Source organism: Henckelia pumila, unplaced genomic scaffold (genome assembly GCF_033568475.1).
Source record: "Henckelia pumila isolate YLH828 unplaced genomic scaffold, ASM3356847v2 CTG_466, whole genome shotgun sequence".
NCBI classification, from domain to species: Eukaryota; Viridiplantae; Streptophyta; class Magnoliopsida; order Lamiales; family Gesneriaceae; genus Henckelia; species Henckelia pumila.
This window is the reverse complement of record NW_027331833.1, coordinates 3,264,873-3,277,745: the sequence shown is the minus strand read 5'-3', so window position 1 is coordinate 3,277,745 and position 12,873 is coordinate 3,264,873. Positions and strand designations below refer to the sequence as shown.

The 12,873-nt window shown below is 36.4% G+C and overlaps 1 long non-coding RNA gene across 1 annotated transcript; it reads right to left on the bottom strand.

The window, feature by feature from the left end:
* Nucleotides 1-5,941: 5,941 nt before the first annotated feature.
* Nucleotides 5,942-10,260, bottom strand: LOC140872450 (uncharacterized). The gene is made up of 3 exons (XR_012147825.1): nucleotides 9,982-10,260; nucleotides 9,791-9,880; nucleotides 5,942-6,776 (listed from the first exon to the last, which is right to left on the bottom strand). It is a non-coding gene; the product is annotated as an uncharacterized lncRNA (long non-coding RNA).
* Between the last annotated feature and the right edge of the window lie 2,613 nt (nucleotides 10,261-12,873).

Sequence of the window (12,873 nt, the reverse complement as noted above, 5' to 3'; positions counted from 1 at the left end):
TCCGGCCTCCGCCGACCACCAACTACCACCGTGCCGACCTCAAGTCACTCCTTGAAAGTCCCTTCAGAAGCTGGACGTGAGGTTTCAGGGCTTCCCTTCTCCATTTCTTGTTCATTCCCAAGTTGAGGCAAAATTTTGTGCCCTTTTTGAAACATCAAGCATAGAATAGTATTTTCTTTATTTAAATCTTGGTTACTTCAAAATTTTTAGTATATACATGTGTATGGGATGATTTTTGATGAAAATATCAGTAGGCATTTGGGTGGATTTTGAAATTTGCATCTATTTGTTGCTAGGATGTGTTGTGGATTGATTTGAGATATAAACATGCATCTTATTGTAGTTTTTTGAGAATTTGAAGAAAAATCAGAATTTTCATTGGCTAAACTCGATCCTAATGCATGTGTTTTTGGGTGGATATGAGTTATATATCATGTTATTTTATGTCCTTGAAGTTATATATCAAAAAATTTCAAATTCGACTTGAAATTGTGGGGAATTGAACTTGAATTTTGAAGTGATGGATGAGTGAGTGAAGGGGCTGCCTATATCGATTTATTAAGGTTTAAATGTGTCCTTGGTTGTGTATTTGATGGGTGTTAAGAGCTGAACTTGGAGGAAATTAGAATAGGAACTTGGTTTCGGCGATTGGATTGACCGGCTGAAACTTGTCGGGTTAAAAATTTGTCTTGAGCTAGCACCGGGCACGTGGCTAACTCAAGGGCACTTGATGGTCATTAGGGAGGTCCTAGAAGTTGTTTTTATGGTTGAATTGTGGAGTAGTCATTGAGAAAAGTGTTTTGAAGGTTTTAGATATTGAATGGCTAGAGAAGATTTTCTTGTTCTACGCGGTTTGCCTTTAGAAATTGGATATGATATTGGAGTTTTAAAGCCCTGTACAGGGGGTTCCCTGAATTTTCTTAATGTGTATGATGTTGGGGTCGTGTTGGTTCAAATTGGGCTTAATTCGGATAAGTTTTGGGTAGGAAAAGGGTGGTTTAAGTTGAAGTGTCAAGAGCAGTTTTTCGGGAAGTTTAGGGGCTGTCCGGGAACCTAAATTGAACGGGATGCTCGGGCTTGCATTAAAGGTTAAGGACTGATCCTATGGGTGATTTAGAATGTTTATGAGGTGTCGGTTCGAACGGGAAGTATTTTGGATAAGAATGAGCTAGTGTATGAGCTAGTTTAGAATGTTTATGAGGTGTCGGTTCGACCCATTGTGGGATAAGTCTAAGTGGTTCTAGGAATGTCTATAAGTTTAATGGTGGCCACCTACATGTCATTCATCCATTAATTCAAAGTTTATATTATTTTTCTGGATCGTGTCATTACATTCATTCAATGCTCTTATCCTTCGCGTGAGTAAACTTCAAATTATTCATGTTCTAGTCCCGAAGTATAAATTATGAAAAGATGAAAAGATGAAAAGTTAATTGTGAAAAATGTTAAATTAAATGTAAAGTAAATTAATAAGGTGAGTTGGTTGTGACTTAGACGTGCAACGTCGGTCGGAGGATGCCCTGGCTCACTTGCCAAAATTAGACGTGTAGTGTGCGGCTGGGAGACATTTCAGCTCCTCTACTAAATCAGACGTGTAGTGCGCGGTCGGAAAACATCTCGGCTCCCCTACCAAATCAGGCGTGTAGTGTGCGGCTGAGAATCATCTTGGCTCCCCTACAAAATCAGAGGAAAGGGGCAATGTGACGTCGGAAGAGATCTCGGCGTCCTTTCCGGCATAGTACTGTAGCCATTGATCGATCAAAACCATAGTCACAATCGAGGATCTAAATTCACAATATAATTGAAAATGAAATTGCTCATGAATGTCATATTTTCATTTTATATTGTGAATGTTCTACTTCGGCATGTATTGTATTTCGTTCGTGTAAGTTCATTGTATATTAGTATTATTTTTAGTATGCCGCATGTATTTTGAACCCTTGTTATTTACACTAATATTTTTGGTTTAGGTTAGACTTTGTTGAGATTGAGGGGCATGACTCTCGAGTGGACTGCAACGCAGGCACGACACATCCCTCCGACCTGTGCTAGTCTTCCGCAAATTTTATTCAAACTTAAATGTTTAGAAGTAGTTATTTTGTTTGTTGAGTAAATGTAAGTGTACTAATCTTTTGATTTGTTGTTGGCATGAAAATATTAAATTGTTAAATCTTTGGGTGTTTGAAATGTCGTATCCCTTTCTTTAGATTCTCGTTCATTTTTTTCGGTCTTGTCTATCTGTGTTGTTGGTTGTATTTTTAGGTTGCTGTCTGTGACAGGTAAGTTTTAATATAAACAGATAGGTCATGCCGAAATTTTTTGAAAAATCTGTATTTTATTTAATTATTAATTATAGTAAAGGTAGGGGTCGTTTCAACAAGTCTATCGACTTGGCATGGGAGATTATTTGATTACTTACTCAGTATTCAACGACTATATCGAGCCAAACCCGAGGATCTTTATGTTCTTCAACAATTATTATCTTAATTCAACCCCTCGTCAAACACAAGTCCATGGCCATTCTCTCGGCCTTGCATGCATGGAATCTTCTCACCTGACTCATCGATTCGACTTCAGGAGGGTGATTGATGCATTCCTGTCTAAGTTCATGGATAGAGTGAACAAATCGGGACAGCCAGTGGTGAATCTAGCCCGACTTCTTAAGAGAGGTGTAGTCATTCCCTCGGATATATCTCGAGATATCATCTGACGATATCTCGAGATGTATCTATTTTTCACATGAACTTAAACTTGAATTTGTGATAATAAGCAGTTTATCGGTGATGGTTGGTGTCTAATAATTATTATCATGGATATGGGCCCGTCACGTATTCGCTATCTAAACTTGGGTCTAGATTTGTCAATATTATCAGAGCACGGGCAACATCTCAGATCATGGGTCTTATCCTCTCAAGTAGGCCACACAGCTCATGGGTAAACGGTTTACTAATCAAAATATCAGGGAAGTTTCTAAGATATATATTTATACTGTTTCTTCCTGATTACACACAACGTGGGAAGAGAGATTCTGCACTTTCTTCCCCATGATGTTATCTCACGTCTTCTTCTAGTTTTCTCTCATGTTTTCTCTGCATGACTTAGGCATCGTAGGGGTCACGCCGGGAGAAATCTTGTCGCCCCCTAACCGATTTTTCTCATGACTTTCAGGAAAACACAGGAGGAGAATTCAAAAACACACTGGAAGGAAATTTTGGGATCACATCAATTGTTATGACTATTAATTTCCCTTCAAAAAAATGCATATATGAAACAATATGGTTTATATTGTATGTATAAAGATTATACGGATCGGGTTCCCTCCTTAATATTTGAACATGCTAGAAATTAATTAATCAACAATAACCTGTAGGCATTTGGAAACGGCACATAGGACAGTAATGGCTTGACTTGAGTCACTTGTTGATGCAATCTTGGTGAAAAATATATAGGCATCGATCGATAAAACTTGACATCCCGAGTAGAAATCATCAAGACAGATGGAACAACTCTCGTCTTCGCTTTCGCAAGTAGTGAGTGGTCTTGATCTCCAAATATATATTCATCAACGGAAGCCGGAACCATCTCAAAATCCGCGAAATCTGAAGCCAAAACCATCTCAAAATCTTCTTTATCTAACGGTGGATCCATCCTGCATTCAGGGTCATTCTCGTCAACGTGTATGTTGCGATCCAGCGAAACACGAAAAATAATGAACAAAACATTGGGCTGCGGAGGCATAAACCTAGCTCATGATATCTTTCGACACTTTGAATGCGAATTCGCTCAACTTGCCACGGTTGCGATCGTCCAAAGGCCATTCTCTCCCAACTCCCGACCGATCATTCCACGCGACTCTTTGGGGTCCATGAGTTGCTTGATATCCATACAGACTGATTTTTTCATGAATCTTGGTCACACGATATGTCCGAACGGGACATTATCGTAGCATTCACACACGTCCAGGTCGCAAGAAAAATTAATATCCACATGAAATTGATCTTCACGTGTGGTTACCACATTGGAGATGACGACATACGGGTCGACCAAGACTATCTCTAATTGGGCAGTGTCGATATCAGATCCGTCGATGTTAGCCTCAGGGTACTGCCCTGAGCCAGTCATATTTTGACACGTGGCATACAGTTTTTTTTTTTTTTGCCCCACGTTTGACCTACCGACCCCAAACCATGGTTTACTTAGATTGGAGAGATTTTCCCCAAAAAGCCCCAAAAGCCTGTCCTTGAAAAATTAGTCATCGCCCTCTTCTCTCTGAGTAAACTAAAATTTCTTTCATCCCCAATTTCTAGTTCTCCATCTGAAGCCTTTCCAAGAAACCACGATGTTCCTTCCGGTAAGTGCTTACGCCGCATCCGTGTCCTTTTTGATTGAAGTTAAAAAACTTTTCGATTGAGCAGCATAATCCTTCTCGTGTGTTTGGTTTTTATGCCTGTTCGAAGTTGAGTAGTGTGAGTTACTTTCTTCTTTGCTTCTTGGTTGTTGATAATCATCTTCGGTGGTGGTGGTGCTCCAACGTTGGTGGTCTTCTTCGGCGATGGGATCTTCTCCGTCGACTTGGGCATGAGATTGGGAGTTGGATTTGGGTGGCCCAGTTGGTTTTGTAGCTATTTTTTTTATGGTTCTTGGTGTTTTTCGCAGCATTTTCCTTGGGTTTTCATCTTCATTGCTGTGTTGTTGCAGCTGCTAGTAATTGTGGTTTTTGGAACTTTGAATTTCAAAATTGCAACTGAGCTAGAATAACCATTGTTGTTGCGCTTACTTCTTGTTTAATTTGTGGTGCTTTGTATCGATTTATTGCTGTATTTGGTGGGTATTTCAGTCGATATAGAGCTTGTTCACTGCTGAGCTATTTCCTTCTTCTTCTCGAGCACTTGAGATTCGAGTTTGCACTTGATGTGAATGTTGACAAATGTTAGATTATATATGTGTGTAATATCTCAAGAGGAATCATTGTATTAGTATTATATGGTCACATCTATGTATCAGTAGTAAAGATCTTAGCTGAGATTTCATTTTAGAGGTAATGTCTTGACATGTTTTAAAATTGTTTTAATTATACGAGCGATTATATACAATGTTTTCGAGTTCTTGAAATTGGTAGCTTTATTTTTATTTTTAGTGAAGGCTCTTTCACTATTGTCTTTCATTTAAGAAATATATGGTCCACAATTGAATTTTTCAATCAGTTTAGTGTTCTGGGAAATGAGTGGTTATTATAGGTTTTTGCTTTTTTTAGTGACTTACAATTTATTTTGAAATTTAGATTTTAATAGATAAGGTGTGGGTTCATGCAGAAAATTACAGAAGGTGTGGGTTAATGTAAACAAATGGTGAGTCATTGGTTGCGCTTAGTCGTGTTTCACCCAAATTACCCAACTCTATCAGATAAAAAAAATATGCAGTAGTGTGAGTAGGGATTGTTCCCACGAGAAAAGGGAAATTTAATGTATTCTAAAATAAAATAAAGGGGTTTTGAGTTTAAGATTAACTACTACAAATTTTAAAAAAAATATTTAATTGATTTCTATCAACTATCATGCAATATTAAATTATAACGACGAAATCAATGAGAAACAAGTCTTGGTATCGGTCGACTACACCCTTGAAATTATTTATTCAATCATCGATTACCTAAAAATAATTAATTCTATCGAATATTCATCATTGAAAATTAAATTCATGTTTCACCTTAATCTTAGTTAACTAGACACAAGCGTTCTAAATTAACCCTTATCAATGAATTAACCCTACAAGCGATTAGATTTAAATCCACGATAGCATTCAAACTAGTGAAACTAACGAATCTAGACAACACATACACAAGCGAATGTATTTAGCCTAGTCAATTGTTGTTCCTACAATTTAATAGATTCACAAGCAGAAAATATCAATCGTAGATGCTTCACAAACCAGATGATTCAAACAATTACGGTTTTGAATTCTAATTTAGCAGTAGATTGTATAATGAAATCCTAAGATGAACAATCCGAAAATCTCATATACAAGCATGACAATCAATCCAAAACAACTCTTGATACTCAACTAAAATCAAACAATGAAAATTAAAATCTCCCAAATAAATAAATTCAAGGGTTCGTCTTCCTCAACCAAGTATTAAAACTTAGCCAACAATATTCATGAATTCTACAAAAAAATTCATGAAATAAAATTAAATCTAAGAAAATAGAGAAAAAACCTAGCCGCCAAGAGAGTTCTCCTCCTTTCTATTCTCCGAAAAGTCCCTTTAAGATTCTAAAATTTGAGATATATATTTTAATTAAGGCTAGAGTCCTTAATAAAAGAGTTTTCAAAATTAAAAATTCATTCTCGAATAGACCTGCTCGCTCAATCGGTCAAGTTTGACGGATTGAGCGAGCCAATTTTCTAACCCCCACTGTTTTCATTCGTCATACGGCCGCTCGATCGGTTGAAGTTTGCGGATCGAGCGGCCCAAACTTTTGCTTCAATTTTTTTACTCGCACAGCACCTTGCGCAGACCAATTCTTTCCATGCGCGTTAGCACTCCCCAACAGCGCTGCTTGCGCGGTTTCTTAGCGCAAACGCGCATCAATCCTCTTCATCCGCGCTTCTTTCTAGCGCAAACCACAGGCGCAATCGCGCAGCTGCTCCAATATTCTTCCTTTCTCAAGAGCAGATGCTCTCCTTCAATTCCCATGCACAAGTCTTCTCTTCTTCTTCAAGCATGCAGATGCTTTTTCCATCTTTGTTGTAAATTCAACCATTTTCCTAGCTCATTCCTAAATCAAACCACAAATTACATTAGGAACTATAAAACCAAATTTATCATTCAAAATGCATCGAATCATAACAAATTATTCCAACTAAACATAGGAAAATATGGACACATCAGTCATTCAATTTAATTCAATTTTTTATTATTTGTTTTGTTGTATACATTAATGAAATGTATTTTCTTGTTACGTAGGGAAAAACGTACGTCGTTTTTGAAGGAAGAAAACCTAGTATCTATGGAACCTGTTTCGAAACATATGATCAAGTCATCAATTTTAGTTGTGATCTACATCAGTCATATGACAGTCTCGAGGAAGCCTTAAGAGCTTTTGAGGCATATAAGGAGAAACATCGAAGTGATTCTTTTCAAACAAGCGGCGAAGCAAGTTCAAGCACTAATTCTAGCGCAAACTTGCAGAGGAATTCTACTCAAATTGAAAAGGTAAATAGATTGCAACTAGCATTGTTCGCTTTAGAAATTGAAAACCCCGTCGTCAAATTTTCGGATCTTCCAACTTAAGATTTTCAAACAAATCATCTATTTGTTCCCTCGCACCATCAACAATTTCTGCAACTTTTTTCTTGCAATGTCATGAACTTTACATATCATGCTAAGAGAATGTGTTGATCTCATTATACGATTCACAAAAACCATCTCAGATTCACGAAGACTTCCACTTCTACCTCCACTTCCATCGAAAACAACATTTTCAGGAATTCTGTTTTTGCACTTTTTCATCCACCGTTCTTTCAAGTATGGTTTGGACAGATAATTCAAATTCAAAAAACTGAAGATCATCAAAATATTCTTGCACAGTATTCCCACTGTTTCAAACTTTTTACAACTGCATTTTACTTCAAATGTCTCCTTGTTGAATAGCACCTGCCTTACCCTTGAATTCTCATCATGAGATTTTACTTTGAACTCCATAGAGAAAACACTCAAATCTGAAGGCATCTCAATGAACCGAATATTCAAAGAATTGATTAATTCTAATTCAAATAACTTGTACACGGTGTGTGTGTGTGTGTATAAAAATCAGCAGCAAAACTCAACAATGGATTATTTTTTTATCATCATCGGAGCTTTCGTATGATGACACCGCGTATCCTCAGCATTCTCTCTATCACGCCAACCTTTTTGGATTTTTTCAAAATTCTGCACAAAATCATACAGTGAAATGACATTGTTTCCTAATCTCTTCAACACTGCATTTGTCACCTCACTTCTAGAAGTTGCTAAAAGCCCAGAACTGAACCTGTGATTGCCAAATGCAGTAGCCCATTTGTATCTCAGTGAATACATATTATTTAACCATTTATGACAATTGAGATTGTATTCATCCATCATAATCCTACATGTGCCTTCAATTTTTTCTTCAGATTCGCAATGAATCATGCATTTATTCCACAATATTTTAAATCTCGAATCACCATTCAAACTCCCTAAGTGCGATGGAGCATTTTGATTTATATGCCACTGACATAACCGATGGGGTGAATACGGAAATACCGTTTCAATTGCATTCATCATGGCTTGGCATTGGTCAGTGAAAATTGTTTCAGGTTGTTTTCCATTCATGGACTCAATAAAAGTTTTGAACAATCATTCGAATGAACTCTTAGTTTCATATGACATTAATGCCAAACCAAACATTACATTTTTATTATGTTGATTAATTCCAACGAAAGGAGAACATATCAAATTGTAACGATTGGTTCGATAAGTGGTGTCAAGTGAAATAACATCACCAATGTACTCATAATCAACTTGACATCTCGAATCCCTGAAGAAGAAAGTCATGACCCTATTGTCATCATATAATTGAACGTTTCAATAGAAATGTGACTCCTTATTTGCGTTGTTTATAAAATGATGAAGTAAGGCAGAAGAATCTTCATTCTCAACTTTTGTATGCTTTTTTATACAACCAAAGTGATCGTATACATCTTTTCTAATAAAGCTCAAATTATGTGTCCCTTGTGCATCATTTTCCATATAAGCTACAACATTAGCCACAAAAATCTCAGCATTTACCATTGCTTCTAAAGTGGATTTTTTAGCATGAGAAATATTCCGTGATGATCTCAACAAATGTCTTTGATCAACCGCAACCATGTCATGATTATGCTCAAAGAAAAACCTACCAACCTTCCACTCTCCACCCATTTGCCTACTAACTTTGAGCTTAGATTTACATTTAGTTATACTAGTAGGCTTCAAGTAAATAGGAATTTTTTCAGAAGAGCGTTTTTCTTCTTTACTACCTTTGCATGCACTCAAACTCTTTAGATTGTAAATCAGTAGTGCCAGGAAAGTGGCGTTCATCACATTTTTTAACGTTGAATCCTTTAGGATGTGCATAATTGCAATAAAGCAAATACACATCTTCAACGCTTTTGACTACTTGACCAACAAGTAGTTTATTCTCCAATTGATCTACAATGGAGTTGGTAGATAATACCTTAACGTTTACAGGAATGTAATATTCTGAATTTATAACTTCAACCTCTTTAATGTTGTTTTCCATCAAGTCTATAATTACAAGAAAAATGATTAAAATGAAAATAATAAATAATAATGATTGACATTAAATAAAGAGAGATAATTTGTCTAATAAACCGAGGTTCTAAGAATTTAATCACAACATGCTTCAAATTTAAATAAAATGTGTCATAAATCACAATATTTCTTTTACTGTATTTGGAAAAAAACGGATTTTTTAATTTTCAAGAAGCTGAAACAGAAAACTAGAAGTTGCATTTTTTGGTTTCTAACAGAGCACTTAAAACAATCTAGGCACCAAAACATCATTTTGGATCAGAAAGCTTATATGTCAACACACGTTCCTAAACACTTCAGTATGTGTAAGAAACAACTTCTACTCTAAAAAACAAGTTTAATACTGCAACCAGGAAACGATACAGTCACAAGAACCAAACACACGAGAAGGAGGCTCACACAAGAATAAAATGCAAAGCCGAATAAAAAATAAAAGCTGAAGATCCAGCCAAATACCTCAGTTGCGAAGAGTAGCCAAACTCGAAGCTCAAGTGCTCGAGAAGAAGAAGAAGGAAATAGCTCAGCAGTGAACGAGCTCTATATCCACTGAAATACCCACCAAGTAGAGCAAGAAATCAATACAAAAATGCTCCACAAATTAAACAAGAAGTAAGCTCCAAAATAAAAGCTCAGATCCAACCAAACACCTCAGTCGTGAAGAGGAGCCAAACTCGAAGCACAACAGCAAGAAATCAAATACAAATCTCCCAAGACGCCGGAGAAGACCACCGACGCCGGAGCACCACCACCAAAGATGACTATCAATAACCAAGAATCAAAGAAGAAAGTAACTCTACCAAGAATCCCAAAGCCAATCTCACGTTACTTCTCATTGTTAGAGAGAAGGGAGAGTTGTACCCAATTCCAGCTTCATTTTTTTTTAATTTTCAGTAACCATGGTTGGGGGTGGGTGGGTCAAAGGTGGAGAAATATAGATTTTTCTTTTGCTTATTAATTAATTGTGGAGAGTGTGACAAGTTAAGATCTTGTATTGCGCGACGGTTGTTCATTTGGATTCTAAATAAAAATTTCATTACTCGTAGTAGGATTAGGAGTCATGATAAGGTTATCAAAATCAAGATAAAATTAAATTTAGTACTATAGGATCAAGAAATTAAGATATGGTGAGTTTTTTGCTTTTTTTTGTGACAAAATAATTTTGAAATTAACACATTTTGCGAGAAAATAGTAATTTTTAATCAAGGAGATGTGAAATAGCCCATGTGAACTTGAGAAGTCGTAGCCTAAAATAGCCCTTTGGAAGTCACATATTTATATGTGGTGAAAAAAAACAAAATATGCACAAAAAAATTAATTAAGAGTTGATGAGATTAATGAATAAATATTGAGAACATGTCTAGGTTCGTTGGACAAATATTTAAACTCCATATATGATCATGATTATCATATTGATAATTGATAAAATTGTTTAGATTTTGTGTTTGTGATATCTCAGGGGCTTGAACGCCTATATTATTATGAGAAATACTGTAGTAGAGGTGGGACGAATTCTGGAGAAAAAGAAACACGTTGTGTTCTACTAAGTGTCCCGACATCCAATGAGACAAAATGAGAAAAATATCATGAAAATACATTCTGTGTTGAGGGTTCAAGTTTTATCGTGATACATGCTTACAATTGAAGACTTTGATACATTTCTTAGAAGAGGAATGTGACGTTCTGGGGAGAGAACAATTCGCCGCATCGAAGGGAGTTCGAAGAGAGTGGATCAAAGACGAGTGGTGCTCACCAAGTGGATCTACTAAAAGTGTTCGCCATAGATACGTCATAAAAAGAGGGAGTCTTTTTGTTATTGAATAAGTCTTTACGTGATTGTAACATATTCAATTTTAGTGGATTCATTTGATATATGGGCGTGGCCCCGTAGATGTAGGTCTTTTGACCGAAATACGTTAAAATCCTGTGTCTTTAATTTTTTATTCTGCTGCTTACATATCCTAGAAATAACGCTAATTTAAAAGACACATAAACTGCAAATTTAAATACGGGTTTCAATTGGCATTAGAGAGGTTCACCGTTTTACTAATTAGTGAGATCCTGATTTTATTTATGTAATTTGCATATATGGATTGTTGAAGAGAAGGTGGATCAATGATCAAACCCCCACTCCTGGACGGTACTAACTATCCATATTGGAAAGCCAAGATGGGAGCATTTGTTAAATCTGTCGATGAAAAGGCCTGGAGATCGATTGTGATTGGATAGAAGCCTCCGATGGACAAATATAGTGAAGAAAAATAAACCGCACCAAAGTAAGAAGACAAATGGACCTCTGAGGCAAAAGCTCTTAATGTTATTTTTATTGCGGTTGATTTAAATCAGCTTAAACTAATATCCACTTGTGAATGTGCCAGGGATTCTTGGAATATCTTGGAGATAGCTTATGAAGGCACTGTTGCTGTTAAAGTCTCAAAGCTGTAAATTCTCGCCACCAAATTTGAAGATCTGAAGATGGAAGAGGATGAAACAATCAACGAGTTCAATACAAAGCTGTGTGATATTGCAAACAAAGTCTTTGCCTTGGGAGAAAAATACTCGGATGCAAAACTTGTTCAAAAGACACTACGATCACTTCCAAAAATATTTGATATAAAAGTTGCAGCTATTGAGGAAGCCAAAGATATAGATGGCATGCGACTGGATGAACTTACGGGATCACTGCTTACCTTCGAAATGAAATTCAAGTAGAAGAGAAAAGACAAAGGGATCGCCTTTAAAGCATAAATTCAAAATTTTGAGGGAAGTGATGTGTCAGAATATGACAACAACCTAGTTGAATCTCTTACTTTTCTTACAAAACATTTTTCCAAAGTTTTGAAAAGAATGAAAGACAAGGGTAGAACTTTAAATTATTCTAGTGCTAACAAATCTCACAAGTTTTGAAATTTTAGGAAAAATAAGGAAGAGATTGGTACTGCTAAAGAGAACATCAAATTCAAAGGAATACAGTGCAGGGCTTGTGGAGGTTTTGGACACATTCAAGCAGAATGTGCAAACACTCTTAAAAGGAAGAATAAAGTCATGAACTAGACTTGGAGTGATTATGACTCAGAGGAAAGCCAAGAAGATACTGAGGAACACGTGAACAATCATGTTGCCTTGACTGCTCACACCAATCTTCCAGGAAATGAATTGCTGGAAACACACTGTTCAGGACATGTCTTACGAGATGTTGCGGCATGCAGTAAAACAAAGGCAGAAAGATTTTCGATTCTGAAACTGAAGCAGACTCGAATGATGATGAAGAGAGTAACAAAGAACTTGAAGAAAATGAAATATTGGATGCATATTCAAAAATTTACAGTATATGGAAGATTGTGTGTAAAAAGAATTCTGAGCTGACCGAAAAATCAGAATTACTTGAATGTGAGAAAGAAGAATGGAAAAGACGTGCACATGAACTTGAATTAGTGTTGCAGAGAGTGAATGAAAATAAAAAAAATGCCTTACATGAACTCAATCTCCTGCAAGAACGTATTAAAGTGTTTAATGTTGGAACGACTAATCTTGATCACGTT